The sequence below is a fragment of the Diorhabda sublineata genome, chromosome 3 (genome assembly GCF_026230105.1).
Source record: "Diorhabda sublineata isolate icDioSubl1.1 chromosome 3, icDioSubl1.1, whole genome shotgun sequence".
Taxonomy (NCBI): domain Eukaryota; kingdom Metazoa; phylum Arthropoda; class Insecta; order Coleoptera; family Chrysomelidae; genus Diorhabda; species Diorhabda sublineata.
This window is the reverse complement of record NC_079476.1, coordinates 17,058,333-17,075,580: the sequence shown is the minus strand read 5'-3', so window position 1 is coordinate 17,075,580 and position 17,248 is coordinate 17,058,333. Positions and strand designations below refer to the sequence as shown.

General features: G+C 34.7%; 1 protein-coding gene across 1 annotated transcript in view; it reads right to left on the bottom strand.

Annotated features, from left to right (window-relative positions):
• Positions 1–17,248, bottom strand: part of LOC130441959 (probable JmjC domain-containing histone demethylation protein 2C) — a 318,988-nt gene that overhangs the window by 195,256 nt on the left and 106,484 nt on the right. The gene's annotated exons all lie outside the window — the stretch shown is intronic.

The following is a 17,248-nucleotide window of genomic DNA, read 5'->3' as shown; positions in this document are numbered from 1 at the left end:
CGTAAAGTTCTGATTTTGTATTTGAGAATATAAATTACAGTTTTATGAACTTTATAATGAGAAAAACAAATACTAAATCAGCCGAATTTGGGTTAAGCATGGTAGCCAGACTCATATGGCCACACCGTCTCTATCAAGCCACTGGGCCCAACAGAGCTACATCTATTGCAACCGAAATAACTTTTGTGGATGGATCGTTTTTTCCTTAAAAAAATCACTTAGGACATTAAATTTTCAACCACTAATATCGATTCACTTTACTTTTCTTTCAGAAAGTTTGGAAACAAATTCCGTCACTGGACAACACTAATATCGATTTACTTTTCTTTATCCTTGACATTCGTATTTATCTTAGTGGAGAATCAAACAAGTTCATGCAAGATTGCGAGCACATACACCACAAATCGTATTAATTTGCACGTATGTACAAGCGTTGCGGACGGAACGACGTCTGGCGCGGCAACGCTAAGGCTGGATCCACACTATAAGGTCGATCTCGGTTCGTTCGCGATCCGATCTCGGTCTAGTGAATTTCAATCACATTCACATTCGACAATTTGACTTCGTTCACGATTTAGTTTTGAACCGTCAATAATCGAAGTCTGATGTATAAAGTATTTGATATCATTAATGCTTCTAAATGTTCTTGATTTTAGGTCTCTTCTGTTTTAAAATTAGTTTTTCTTAATAATTTCTTAATAGTTTTCTTAATAATCTCTCAAAAATTATAAAAAAGACATTTTAAAATAGAAGAGACCTAAAATCAAGAACATTTAGAAGCATTGATATATCAAAATGTCTAACAAATAAGAACTTAAACTACAGGGTGCGGCAGCATAACTTCCTTTTTTAAAAAGTTCGCCATTTAGTCGGTAGATGTCGTAACGGAGTGCTAGTGGTCTCGTTCGAGAGGGGGGACTATAAAGTTTTGTCCCGGCACAGTTCAGTCGCCATCATGCGTTGGAACAGTGAGGAGCGTGCGTTTGCCGTTGAGGTTTACTTTTCGAGCGGATGTTCTGTGATCGCAACCCAGCGCGCCTTTCGGAATCGCTTTAATTTAGCCCCCTTGGCCCCTGTCCCGGACCGGAAATCAATTGTTACGTGGGTCACTACGTTCAGACAAACTGCAAGTGTGACAAGACGAAGAACTGGAGTCCCTCGGCCCATTAGATCACCGGAGAACATTGAGTTAGTTAGAACTTCAGTGTTGCGATCACCACGGCGTTCTGCGCGCAAACATGCGTCTGCCCTTGGACTTTCCGATCGTTCTGTGAGGAGAATACTTCATGATGATCTTCATTTTCATCCATACAAGATGGCAATTGTGCAGGAACTTTCTGAACGTGACTTCAATTCTCGGAGGAACGCGTGTGAGGTTTTTCTGGAAGTCGTTCCTGAGGACGCTATTGTTTTTTTAGTGATGAAGCCCATTTTCATTTGTGTGGATCCGTAAACAAACAAAACATGCGCTACTGGGCTGATACCAATCCTCGACAATTGCATCAACGGCCTTTGCATTCACCTAAAGTCACAGTGTGGTGTGCAATTTACTCACGTGGAATTATTGGTCCCTGGTTCTTTGAGGAAAATGAAGTCACAGTGACAGTGAATTCGCACCGGTATGTAAACATGTTACAGGAATTTTTTTTCCCACGGCTAGATGAGTTGGACTTAGGGGACACTTGGTTCCAACAAGACGGAGCAACGGCACACACTTCAAGAACATCGATGGCTGTTTTGAGGGAACACTTCCCAGAGCGCCTTATCTCAATTAGGGGCGATTTGGAGTGGCCAGCCCGCTCTCCCGATTTGACCCCTTGTAATTATTTCCTATGGGGTTTTTTGAAATCCCGTGTGTATGTGAACCGTCCAAGGACCCTACAAGATTTGAAGACGAACATTCAGGAAGAAATTGCCAACATAACGCCTGCTATGCTGGCAAGAGTCATGACAAACGCCAGAAATCGGTTTACTCAGTGTATGGAGAATGGGGGACGTCACCTAACTGATTTGATCTTCAAAACTCAGTAAAACAAAACTTTATGTATGTGCCTGTATTATAAAAAACGAATAAAAATTTTCTGATTCATACAATAAGTTTTATTAACTTTTGAAAAAAGGAAGTTATGCTGCCGCACCCTGTATTTGATATACGCGGCCGAAGTATGTCATTGAACATTTCGATTGAAGAATTAGGTGTTATATCTTTTAATCTTGATTAAGAAAATAATATCAACGCAATGTGACAAGTTCGATCTCGCTCTGATGGCGATTGGAATTGGATTCGACTGGAACTTGACTTTTACGGATATAATGAATGTATACATTGTTTTTCATCTAATAATATTTCACAAGACCAAGATCGGACCGCGAACGAACCGTAATCGACCTTATACCTTATAGTGTGGCTCCAGCCTAATTCTTGACGCGTTCCGAATATGGAATATGCAAGTTTTTACATGTTACAGTCGCTGAGCTCCTTATAATATTATCTGCCTATACTGATTAAAGAAGTCAAGGCAACATTTCAGTTCTTTACTATCGAAACCAAATAAATTTTCATGGAACCCCATTTTTTGTCATGCCCAATGTAGACCCCCGTCGACTCTCCCGTGGACCCCTTATTCCGAATCGAATCTACGTAATTTTTGTAATAGTATATCGAATTAACATTGATTTGTACTTGCATATTAAACTAAGAGACTTATTTAAATATAAAGTAACTATTTTAAAAATATATTATTTCTTTATCATCCTGTATCCACTAAAACAAGTATATTCACATTATATAACGTGACTGAAAACATAAATAATAGATTCAATTAAACTTAGTAGTAGCTTCATGTATTTTTTTCTGTACAATCTAATTATCTTCAATCAATGTAATTTCAATGAATATGTCGTTTCAACGGATATCGTATTTTATAATTGCACAATTAAAATGGTAAAAGTTAAAAAAACTGACACCGGTTAGTCGACTATAACACGATGACTTTCAAATGACCTCTGCCGAGTAAAACTGGTATTTTACGCACTAACGCACAGACACATAAATCGAATTCAAAGTTTTGATAAATTGAGGAGGTCTTAATGTAATCCACAAAAATTGTAAATTCACTGCAATGAGGTATAAAGTCATTCCTACAACATTAATTTATAATAAATATCAATAATGAAAGATCGAATTTCTGGTACAGCTGATTAACGACATCTTGTGAATAAAAAACTGATATTGCTTGTTACAGGTAAATTCCATTCCATAACAGGGTTTTCATATACAAGGTGTCCTGTAAAATGCCTACCATAATAAGTCTAATCGTCGGTTATATTGAGTAGTTTTGAGATAAAAATTTTGAAATAGTTTTTTCATTAAATATAATTTTGAAATGACTTTTTTGATTAGATTTTGTATAGTTAATTATAGTCTATTTTTATGTACTAGAGAGTAATAAAACCCAATTTCTAATCCAAAACTTATTACCGCCGTTTTTAATATTATTACAAAATAATCTAAATATTTTTTTCAATAAGTAGGGGACTATTTACTAATGTTAGGGGGCGCCCAATAATTACGTGAGCTTTTTTCCATAAGTTTAGACTCCTTCCCCCCTCCTTAGGTGATATTTAGTAAGATTTGCCTAGACCCCCTTTCCCCTTAAGTGACAATGAAGCTAAAAATATTTCAAACCAATTTCTTTTTATTATTCGGAAAAATAATAAACCGTTCAGGTGTACTATAGTTAATTTACTGTTAAAAACAAAACTTTTTCGATTTATATAATTGGACATATGTCGTCTGGGATTTCTGGTAGTGCCAGAAGACAATAACGGGCAATTTCTACGGTTTCTTCGCCTATCCATTCCAAACTTTCATCCACAACGCACAGCAGTTCTTTAGCACGACGCTTGACTAAACGCATTGGTTGACTGACTACAGTTTCTCGTTGACAGGCATTTACAGCTGATCAAAGCTTCTGCAGCTTTACACACGAAACGAAATAAATGCCACATGTTTACATCATCTATTATTAATTTTCTATATTACTCTCAAACTGATTTTAATAGCCAAGAGATTTATTTTAGCTGGCAAAATGTATTTTCAAAATAGTTTTCTTTAATGTCTGTAATTTTTTTTTATTTTTTGAAGTTTGCGTGAGATTTTCGATTATCGCCACCTCGATTTAAATGAGATTTGTTGAGATTTCATTGAGTCCCTCCCCCCATTCTGAGCTCTGAGTGTTATTGGATGGATGCCCCTTTGAAAATTTTGTTTCATTTTAATTTTAACATCTATTCTAAATCTAGTGTGATTATGGAAAGTTTTGAAGGGCCGCGTACACGTCGAAATAAATAAATTTTTGTAAATGTTACAAGTAGAAAATAAAGTTTTTCAAATAATTTATGTACTGGTTTAAATCCACCATCACAAAAAGGAATGCAGGCTGATAATAGTACAATCGGCTGGAATGCGTGCATCGAGAGCACGTTAGTCGAGCACACGGTGGTTCGAGCACACATATTATATATGAGGGATGGTTGTCTTCTAATAATTATCGTCCTCACCGAAACTGACGGCCTTCTGTTTAGATTTTGCTGATGGTTTTTCCTTTTGTCTTAATGATAATAATTATTCAAATGTTCGTATACTTGCCCATCTCTAGGACTCACTTCGGTAGATCAAATTTTCTTGTGCGCTCATCTGTGCTCCCGATGCACGTGCGCTTTTCGCACTGCACCATCGGCTATTCAGATTGTTTTGTTGAAAGTGGTTTTATTGACTTTTGAATCCATTCGTTCGGGTGACTTTCACGAAGACATAAATGCTGTCGTCTTTAAAGAATGGTTCTGTGGAAAAAGAACTGTATTCTTTGGTTTCCTTTAATACAGAGAAATTAAAAAAATGATGGAATTGCACTTTTTTACCTTCAGCTATTCTACAACAGTCAATTTCTGTAGATAGATGGTAAAAGCTGGTAAAGTTACGTCAATCGGTTATGATCTGCTCCACTGCGACCTTTCCAGAAATATTGTGGGCCCTTCAATTTAGATAACACTATTTCATCACTTTTATGAAACGTCTACAGTGTTCTTTCTACATATTTCTTTGTTTTGGAGCGAATGAAAGACAAAATCTAAGAATATAATGAAAAATCATAAAATTGATAATGTCAAATTATGTTTTGATCGTCATTGGTCGAAACGTCAAGATGTTTATCTGTTTTAAAATGAAGTTTCGATTAGAGTAGACCTAGAAAATAAAAGAATAGAAGAAAAATTGTGATAATTGCTTTAATCATTGGTTTTTTACGAATATTGTCCGTTTTTGTACGTGAAAAAGTATAGTTTTTGGAGACAAATCAGGGACTCTATTATTTACTAAAATATTCAAAATATCAATTTTTTATGACAAAAAATATGGTGAACCCCCAAATAATAACAAAAATTGTATATTATTATCATAAATTATAATTTTCTAATTACTTTGAGAGCTCTGCGGTATTGGAACGTCTATGCACTAATCTCCCCTACTGGTGGATATGATTAATCAACAATTTAATCAAAAAATGTAATCGGTGAAAGCAAAATATCGCTCAAAATGTAATAATAACACCTAATTTATTCCAAGTTAGCAAGTATCAACGACCGACGAGTCGGTAAAGCAGTTAGCAGAAAGTGAATTAAATTTATAATCTTGCCATAACCTCAAATTGCTTTGACCTCAAAACTAGTGGAACGTATAAATTACAGCTGCATTGAACATGATCACGATATGAATTTATTAAGTTGACGTGAGGGCTTATTATCTACAGGGTGTTTTTATTTTACAAATTACCGTATGAGATATACAATTTAAAGTATATTACAATATTTTGATGGCGTAGAAAGGTGATGACGCGATATTGATCTCAAACGATATAATCGACGTAAATATATAATAATATAGTCTATTTTTATCAATAAGGGAGTATTAAAATGATAAAGCGTTCGTAATCCATAGACGCATCACTTCTTTTAGTATACAATTAAAATAAAAAGTCATAGTCATATAATATTGGGTGTACACTTATATTTTCACCTAATTAACTTCTAAACAGCTCGAACCGTGGCAAGAACTTTGTCTAGTACCTTTCATACAATCCACTAGGAGAACCTATGTGACTTCCCAATACGCAATGAATGCGAGCATCGAGCGCACGTCAGTCAAGCGCATACTTGCAGGTTTAAATATCTTCAATCCCAAACAAAGAGTTAATACTTCCTAATCAATGCGATTATATTCATAGCCACCTAACCTAACTTAACTTTGAACCAATAGCAAAAATGCACTCATTCTAAAAATCTTATTTGTTGCGATCTTTCGGATTCGACACAGGTAGTGTACGCTAGAGGCACGAAATGTTTTCTAAATGTTCCTGTGCGCTCGATGCACGTGCGCTTCTCGCACCCCACCTGCGCAATAGATTTTAATATTCCTATCGTGACCTGGGATTAATCCTCGTCATTCTTAACCCGTCCCGGGTTTCGTTTATCAATCAACTGTCTTCTTAATAGTTAGAAATCACGCAATATAAGTAATATAAGTACACCGTGATATGGAATCTTCTCATATATCTAATTAGACCTTGGCTTGGTTAAAAATACTCAAATTCAAATATTAATGAAAAGCCAATGAAAACAATTTTGTTTGATTCTTTTTTCCTCGTACAGTTATTCGTTGCGAAAATACAACACGTACGACGATGCCAAAATAGTGTCTCGTTGAAAAATTTTATGTTTGTTGCTATGTTTCAAATGTAATGTTGCATTTGGCGAGATGCCACATTCCAAATTACCAAAAAAACGAGTCTGGCAACATTAACGGGAATTTCCTATGAAGTATACATTATAAATCATTGTTAGGTTCACTAAAGTACATCTAAAGCAGGTTACGATAAAAATATTTGACAAAATTTACAAAAACAAATTTTTATTATTAATTTTATCTGTTTTGGATGCTTTGGTCTCTTAATTTCTACGTATTTTGACAAATCTTTATAATCACATAGACATTAGACTCATTCCGAATCAATACAAGCTTTGAATACAAGGTTTGAACGACGACTTCAGTGTGCTATCGTCGGCGAAGCTATAGATTGAGTTTGTAGTTTTGTGAAGTAGATGGTTAATGTACAGACACAAAAAGTTTTACGCACCATATTTATAAATGCAATGAGGTAAAATGTCTTTGAGCCAACTTATGTGGATGGCAACTGAATCAAGAAAATAAGTTGGAATCATTGTGGTATAAAGACCCAGAACCTTCAAAGGTTGTGGTCAATTAAATGAAGAAGAAAGTGAAGAATCAGAAAATGAAAACCATTGTGATATAGATGAAATTGATTGATTGATTATTATATATATTATATTATATTTCATTTATCTAAAATAAAAATTCTATTAATTCTATTCTATTAATCCTCATATTCTTTCTATTCTAAGCACAGAAAAAGACATTTCATTCCACAAAAAACATTTACTCCAAAAGAAATTTATTGAACATCGTACATTTTGGAGTAGATGCTAATATAGTTCATGCACATCAAGATGGTATGCGGGATTTTTCTGGCAGAGTTTAAGCGCGCATACCAAGATATTTTTAAAAATTACATAAAAATAAATAAAAAAAAAAAAATAATACAAAAAATTTTCCGGCATAATAGAGAAATTTTAGGCCTCATCACACACTTAGGTATGCTAAACCCTTCCTGCAAAAAAAGTTTGCGTGATTTTTTTCTCAAAGCCAATAAAATTTATTGTCGAAAACATCAAAAAAAGAATTAATTTCCGCGATGACGGTAAAACATTTTTTCATTTCATTAATGATTTTTCTTTTTATTTAAATAAAAATTTTTTGGTTCAGTGTTACCGGCTCCTGGACTAATAGGTTTGCGTCCAAATTTTAATAATCAAAATTTCAATTAAGATAACTTGTCTTACATCATTGTTAAACATAAAGCTATTGACAAAAATGACAGTGCAGATATAATTGTTTTTTTTTCTACTTACCTTACTATTGTTGATTTTTATGGTGTTTTCAAGTTGAAGGTTTAATATTGGGATACCTGGGACAAGGTCAGACGTACTATTTATAATAAGGATTTTACGATGAATACACATTTTGGATAGTACTCACACATCGTTATAAAAAAATTGATGAATTGAATAACCTTCAAAGATTATCAAGGTCCGTAGTTTCCGGGTACATTTTAAAAGTATTTACTACAGAGTGAGTTATAAATTTTCTAATTATTTACATTGCCATTATAAAAGAAAACATATTGTATTTATTATTCTCTGATTCATACAAATAGGCTCTAATTTATTTTGTTTTGATAGGATAACGATTGCATTATAATTGTACCAAAATAATCTGTGATTGTTTTTAAAAATATATAATTGAAAATTGAAGCAAATAACTAATTTCACCAGATTAGTGAAAAAATTCCATTTAGTATTTGCCAAAATATAAATATAAATCGAAGAGACTTCCAAATTTAGTAACATGAATTAGATTCTTATGAGAAACCAAATTTCAATGAATTTCACATTCTGGAAAATTTCCAGGTTTACCTATACGTTGAATAAATATTAATTTATGCTGAATTATTGAACGAACTTGGCACTTTATCAAAGGTATGTCACTCATTTTTAACACATTATTTTTCTGTAATAAACTCGGAGCTATGAAAAATTAATAGCAGAAAAAAAGTGGTATACTCATAAACATAATTAACACACTGTTTACACTACCACTACAACAACACTCACAATTACCCTGTGTGATTCGCGTTTCGATAACCACGTTATTGTCTTCAGAGACTGAAGGTAAACAGTTTACATGTTTACCAACATTAAATCCGCAAAACTGCAAATAGTTTGGTATTTATTAAACAATGATCCAAATAGTAGAGAAATACATCAACAAATTTCAAATTGTTATGACATGACTGTACGGACCTCTCAACGAATCCTCGTTTGTCTATCCATTCTCCAAAATGAACATTAATATACTCCAGCATACATAATGCGCAGTTCCGCGAAGCTATATCCTGCATGAAATCTTCTGATCTTCTGATCGTTCCAGTACACGCAGTTATGCAGATTGAAGGTTGCTTCATGCGACCATAAAATGTAAGGTTGCAACTGAGAAGCATCCTGAAAGCATCCGATGTACTACTCGCAGAATCCAAATGAGACGCGTACGGTAAATGAGTTTCAACATTCGTCGTTAAGAACGATCGAATATTTGAAGTCACACAATAGCCGCACTGCAGATTGGTTAGGGCTGCTCAACTAACAACAGCGCTACTGTCCATATTTTCGTTAGTTGTTACAGTTATCGGTCGTCCAGAACACGGCGCGTCGGCAACAGAGCCCATTTTTAAGAGTTTCTAGTACGTCTTCCACACTGTTGAACGATTTGGTAGCGGAGAGCTCGAAAATTGTTGTTAATAGTTTCGTAATCCGTGTTCGTACGCAGATATGATGTAATAACAAAAACTCTTGAGGTTATTCATTCTGAAAACACATCGGGTATTTTCGGGTGAGATAAGGAAAAAAACTTTTATACGAAGAAGGTTTGCTGGAGTTGGCCTTGATATAGGAGTTGCTAATCTGAAGGGCTGGGATTGTGATGATTGTTGACTTCTGTGATTTTTAATGAATTGGAAAATTTCGTATCAGTAAGGTAGTTCTTTTAGTGACCTCCAATGAGGGCGCTCCTCCATCGAGTCAGTTTTTGTGGTCGTGAGTAGAGTCGCCCGCGGTTCAGAGTATTTTCGGTGAATTTCGCGGTGAGGTAAGCGAAAATATTGAAAGTATCTTACGGGCGAACCTAACCTAGTGCCTACCTTACAGGAGGAATTTCATATAAGTCGCAATTTAACTTTTTTTTAGTTAGATCTATTCAAGACAAGGTGTGGCGTTCTCACAGGTAAACGCACAAGATTTTATTTTGACATATTATTTTTCATACAGAGCTATATATCTAAATACGTCTGTGTGATTCATCGGCCATATGTTCGACAATAAGGAACAATACAGACGCAGCTGTATATGGATAATGCTCATTTTCATCAAGGAGGAACCGGATCAAATGTGCTTGGTATCAAGACAAAAAAAATCACTTGGAACACATATTTGTTAGATAGAAAAATGTGGTATCGAAAATAAAAGTCTAGATAAGATAAAGCATGCATTTGAGTTTTGGATGCCTTTCGATTTGAGAGTTTCAAGTAAAGATCTAATACAGAATCCAAAATTTGCTTGGTCTGACGAACTATTTTTTGTTTACAAAATGCTAAGTTAGATGGTAAATATCATAAAAAGCATCTAACACTTCTTATGCCAAGAATTAAGTTTTACTCCAAACTTGATTATTGATAGAGCGTGTTTTCTAATTTTTTTTAAACTTTAATTTATTTGTTGTTAATCGCAGCATGACAAGAATTATCACTGCAAACAATATTATTCACAATTATATTAACGAGTAAATAGAAAGGAAAATGGAAAAAAAATCGTTTTGTTTACTTCGCTAGAGCCAGAAAGTCATGAAGCCTTTGAAAAGTAGAAGTATAAAATAGCGCATAGAGGACAAACAACACACAAAGCGATGACCTTTTCCAACAATCAATAGAGCTATTCAGACGACAATTGGAAGCGAAACAAAAGCCGAAGGCGGTCCGGAGCAACGACTATACAATACAATGAAATTTGTAGATAATTCAGAACACTGTTGTTGAAACACAAATCATGGGCGTAGATTTGACGTCCATTAATTTCCAGATTCTATTATTAGAACCATAATAGATAAGGGGAAAGTACGTTGATTGATATATGGTTGTTGAAAAAATAGAAACAGTGCTACTTAATTCAAAATAATCACTTGAGGGAGTGGACGTGAAGAAATCAAAAAATTAACTAGAGAGGAGTCCAGACTATAAGGCGACGCAACAATAACATTGTACAATATATTTTATCGTACAATAAGATTGAAAGACGCTTAGAATCCAAACGATCAATTAAATTGCACAATAAACGAACTGCTACACAATGTTCTCGTGTTTAGTCGAAGAAAAGTGTTGATCCTGTGTGCGCCGTGCGTAAAGCAACATGTCCGAACAAGATTTAGTTGTGTTCCTTGTGGCTAAATGTAAACATAAACAAACACGTCGGTGGTCTAAAGATTGGTACAAGAAAAGGCAGAAATACATTCACGAAAATTTTTTAAAAGATTTGATGATATCTGAGGAAACAGACTTCAAAAATTTTGTACGACTGAACTTGGAACAGTTTCAAAATCTACTACAAACCGAAACCTTCTACCTGCTCTTTGTTCCATACACTTACAGGAGCCCAGGCGAGGCGTTTGGAATTGTGGAGATTTCATTCTGCCTCCAGACCGCGAAGCGATTAAATCTCAGAGAGCTGCGCTGTTTCTAGTGACTAAATAATTTTAAAATCTACTAGAATTGGTTGCGCCAATGATTGAGAGAAAAATACAATCATGAGGGAAGCAATACCAACTTTTTAACGGCTTTCAATAACATTACAGTATCTAGCGACTGGAAATACTTTGGAAGATTTCAAGTTTCATCCCATACGGATTCCTGATCGTGTAAAAAAAACATTTCATTATAATATCACAATATAGGTTGGTATATGTCGTCTGTACTAGATCCGGATTTCATCGCCTGGAGATATTTCGTAAGCTTCTTCCGGTAGTTAGTTCTCAAAGAATTGTATTTTTAATTCACATCATCTTTGCTTGCCATCTCTTTGTATTTAGACAACGATGTTTCGTAAGCATCACTTTTTTTTATCACGGTCATGATATTCCTTATTTTTGACATTCCACACCAATGGCAATTCTCTGTACAATTGGATACATTCGACGATAAACTTTTTCTCTTTTCTTGACTTTTTCATTCTCTTTTTATGCACGCGCGCTCGTCAAGACGAAACACAGACTAAAAAATACAGCGCAATACTGACCCTACAGAATGCAATGGAAAAATATGGTGGTGCAATGAAAAATAAACTCACTTAAACTTTTCAGCTGAACTTCCGAAAAACGCTAATGAAATTTTACAGGAAATATCCGCCATTTTGCTCGTTCATTGAATTAGTGGTAAATAAAACATTACAAGTTTAAAACATTTTTTGTGGCTTGGTTTTTTGAGTTAAAATTAAAAGGAATATTTTCAAAAATGTAAGTAGTTATGCAATAATCCAATGTTTCGTCAATAATGATTCATTTTTTTATTTTTAGGCTCTCATATTATTCACAGACCCAGACACAGACCCTCCGAAAAAGATGGAACCTTCTTAAAATAGCAACATTTATGCCAACAGTCAACAGAATCAATAGATGGTGCAGCAAGCACTACCAGTTTGCTAAATGGTATGATGATGATACCGTTTTTGGCCACTTCAGATGTTTCGGAAAAATCGAGGGCAGATCGTTTGACCATAAAGGTTCAGCGGCAGAAGACACATGGTTCCTACGATGGCACACTAACGTCCGTCAAAGAATAATTATCACCTATTGTTTTTCACAAGGATTTTCATTTGAACAAACGATAGAAGAGACCTCAATCTTGGAACCAACAGTTTCGTCAGAATCAGTGAGCGACGTCTTCAACTATACCCGTAAAGTTTGTATGGCCAGTTTAGACCGAGCATATGAAGATGAAGGCCAAATTGGTGGGGATGGTTGCGTTGTTGAAATAGACGAATGTAAAATCGGACGAAGAAAATACAATAAAGGGCGCATGGTCGAGGGTCATTGGATATTAGGAATGATCGAGCGTGGCGGCCACGGCTACCGATTGGAAATATGTCCTGATAACTCTAGAAGTGTCGAAACATTGATGGAGTTGATAAACAAACGTATCAAACTTGGGACTATCATTTGTACTGACTGGTGGAAAGGATATTTGGCGCTAGAAAGTGAAGGCTACCATCACTTTACAGTCAACCATCAAGAGCACTTTGTTGACTCTGAAACAGGTGCTTACACCCAAAATATTGATTCCATCTGGAAGCACATGAGAAGAGGAATATCGAGGGGGAATCAGAAGTAAGTTGGACCTGCATCTTTGTGAATTTCTCCAGAGACGGCGAGTCCAGCGAAAAAATGTGGACCCTTTCGATAAAATCAATGTAGATATAAAATTTTTGTATCCTGGAAAGTATGATCGACCTTCAATGGAAGAGATTTACGAAATAAAATTGCTTTTCATTTATTTCTATTGTTTTTATTTCTCTTATGGGATCGGGAAACACGTCGATGCTATTGATTAGGTTAGGTTAGGTCCGGTGCGTTTACTATCGTATTTCTATTTATCTTTCATTTTTCGTGACACGAACAGGCCTTTTTTTTTAATTAACTTTTCCGCGCATGCGCACAAGACCACGTATTTTTTCTTAGTCCTTATTCGATTGTGACCATTCCCTATCATTTTTATTTTCCAGTTACTCTTGGCGTTTTTCGAAAGTTTATCCAGCTTTTCTTCAAAAATTATACAATCTTCAATATTAACCCTAAACGGTCAATAATATTGCACAATTCGTAATATTGCGCAGTAAAATTCATTGTCTAGGAGCCGCCTAAGACACTAATATTTTGTTCGGTTTCTACAATAACTAATTACTATAAATGATAAAATATAAGACGATGGGTTATGACCTATTCAGCTGACCTTTCCAGATTGTTATCCTCTCGATCTAGATTACAGATATTTTATTTTTTTCATGAACCATCTACGCTACTGCTTCTATGTTTGTTGTTATCTTAGAGCGAATAGAAGACAAAACCTAATTATTGATATAATTTGATAAAGACAGCATTTTAAAAATTTGTTTCAACTTTTTAGTATAACGTGCTTTAAAACGCGTTTTTGTATTTTTTTCAACTATATTTTTTATTATTGCAGTTGCCAAGTATAACATTTGTTTACTTTTCACTGGTTAACCTCACAAATCTCACAAATGCCGATCAGAGAGTATTATTTATTCATTTTCAAATTCAATTTCAAACAACTTCATTTTTGTCTCTTTGTGTTATTTCGGCGAGTTAAATTAAAAATACTAAATGTAAAATCGAAACAAATTGAAAAAAAAAACGATTAAAAGTCGATACACGCGCAGCAGCGAATCGCATGGCGTCGTAAATTAGCATAAAAAACGCTGGAAACAAGAGAACGGGTTTTCTCTTCACTTACATTTATTTTAAACCGTTAACGACAGATTCGAATACAGTGATTCATAATGCATCATACAGAATCGGATCCAAATGTTATCATTTCCTATAAACTTAATCTCTTTTTCTAAAACCTTACTTTATTATTAAAGCAGTAATATTTCCTTTTTAGTCAATTTGTTTGATTTTATCTTTAGTTAACTTGTAAAATCTAGACGCTTTCCTGTTTTTCACTCTCTATTGTTGTATATTATCTAATTTCTCCACAACTATATGATAATATATACATTTCTATTAGATATTAAATACAAGAATTATATCAATTCTACACTCCGTAAATTTCACTTCGGAATCCACATCATGTCGTATTTTCCGAATCTACGGGCCTTACATTATTTTTCCTAGCAAGAATTTTTCTTCTTTCTTCTCTTCTCAACAATCGACTGCCAATCCTTTCTGTTCTAAGCATAGTGCTTCCAACGTCGAACCCCTAGCTGGATCAGGTCCGCATCAACGTCCTGGTATGATACGGGAGTCTCATCTATTATTTAAATATTAGTTGGTCAAGGCTCCTTGCTCTTATTATTTTTTTCTAATTTAACATTTCTGTAGCTCAAATTTCTCAATCCCCACGGATAATTGAAGTAAATGTATTAATTAACTCTACTTTTCAATAAAAATGTTTAATTCCGGATCTGGGTGGACCGGAATATTATGCTTTTAATGGTCTAAGAATCATCAGTCGATCGTAATGAGCTTTCCATCTTTTATAACGTGATCATTAACCCAGTTCGAGCGGTGAATTCATTGTCGCTAGGATTGGACGATTCATGTAACATAATACCACGCTAGACGCATTATTAATCATATTGTAATTTCGGTAGGCATACGTACAGAGTATTTTGATGATAAGTTCAAAACTTTAAGTTCGAAACACGTGTTCTATTTAACATTTAACAGTTTTTTTATTGTTTATGGTTCATTAGTTTAGCTCGCCAAGCAATATAAGTAAAAGCAAAGTTCCTGTAATTTAATGCTTCCTAAGAAGCCATACGTTAAGAAATTCGAAGAATAACATAAGAATAGTCTTATGAATCAACAGGATAATTCACAAATTACGTGAGAACGAACCAAATATCTCCCAAAAAATTCGGGTTTATTAATGCTCTTGGTACAAGGGAAGCCTTTTTCTCATTACAGGGCTTGATACAAAGATGCAGAGACGTGAGTTTCGACGTTTGATGAACTATTTAAAGGTATTCCATCGAATGAAACATGAAATAATGATGGAGATACTCAAAGAAAAAGGAATTAACACTTAAGTGCCTTAGAATAATAGGAAACCTCTATTGGAGCTAAAGCGCAAACCTTAGAATCGTAGGAGGCTGTAAATTAGATCGTCTATTGAACTGTATATTGGATTTAGTGCAACGATCGTGAAGGTGAGTATTTTTTCTTTGTTCCTCGATCTTTAACGAAGAAGCGAGTGGCCATTAAAGATCGACGTGTGCGTTTTACGAATTTTCCAAGGTGATCTGCACTTTCTCGTGTGGTACCAGCAGATATCGCCATAATTTTGACGATTTTGTGAGTTTTCGATATTATGTGGACGAGCCGATGACCCGATTTTTCCATTTAAAACGAAAGAAAATTTATCAAATTTTTTCTCCAGCGTGCCAGCGATGGACGTCTCGGCAATTTGACGCTCTCTTCTCTTAGTCAGGAAGGTGATTGAATCTACGAATTCTGCCGCTTCGTTGAGTGAGACTGGAAAAGGTATACTGCTAAATGGATACAGGCTAAGCAACATCATATATGCAGATGATACCATTGAATTTGCTGACAATACAGAAGATTCACGAAGTCTGAATATTAATGTCACAGTCACATATCAATCAATTTCCATTAGAAAAAGTCCATCAAAATAAATACCTTGGTACTATTATAAACGAGAGTTGGATCAACAGGATCAAATAAGGGCATTTCTCGCTTTTGAAATAAAAATAAGAATGGTATGTCTTATCTGTCCTGTTTTATGGAACCAAGATTTGAGCAAAAAATTATAAGCATTCGAATCGTGGCTTTATAGATGAATACTCAGAATCCCCTGGACTGGTCCGGGTAACAAATTAGTCTTCATAAGAACGAAAAAAGAACGAGAAGTAATGATAACCATGAAAACTCGCAAACTATAGTATTTCGGCCACATAATACAAAACAAATCTAGATGTACAACACTGCTCCAAATGATCCTGTAGAGCAAAATATAGGGTTCAGGAAGAAGATTAACCTTACGAATTGGTTCAATGAAATATCCCGTTAACTCTTTCATATTGCTGCTGACAGTATAAAGATTGCCATGATGAACGCCAACATTCGTCACGGAGAGGTACCACAAGAAGAAGAAAGCAATCAAAATAAGGTTAAACCTCATATGTGAGTGTCTTCAATCCAAAACGTCTCGCCTGGGTTTGTGTAAAGAAGGAATATAAGGGGGTGTATAAAGTAGAGAAATGTAGTTATGTTGGTATTCCTAAAACGTGTACGACGTATATCGGCAAGTATTAGTTTAATTGCATTCTATGAGGTATAAAAGAAAGGAAACTGAAGTTTCCAAAAGAAGAGATTCCCAGGGTCGAAGGATTATTGTTTTATTGAGCAAACTGTTTATAAACAGTTCTTATATAGAAACAAATTTATTGGTATTGCTTTTTGTCAGGTAATTTGTGTCGACCACTAATTGAATAGACTATATAAAAAAAGTGTATTATTAAGTTTACACTATGATAGGCAACGTGGGCGATGCTGGTTGAGCTAGTATTAGAAATAAACTTCCTACGCAATTTTGGAACTCGAATATAATCACCTGTCATTCACCGTCTACGTTAGACAAATTAGAGTAAAAAATTGTTAACGATCTCCATTCAACCTCCTACAAACATAAAAAGATAGAAAATATTCCAAACAGACAAACATTAACATACATATTAAGCAAAACAAACAATA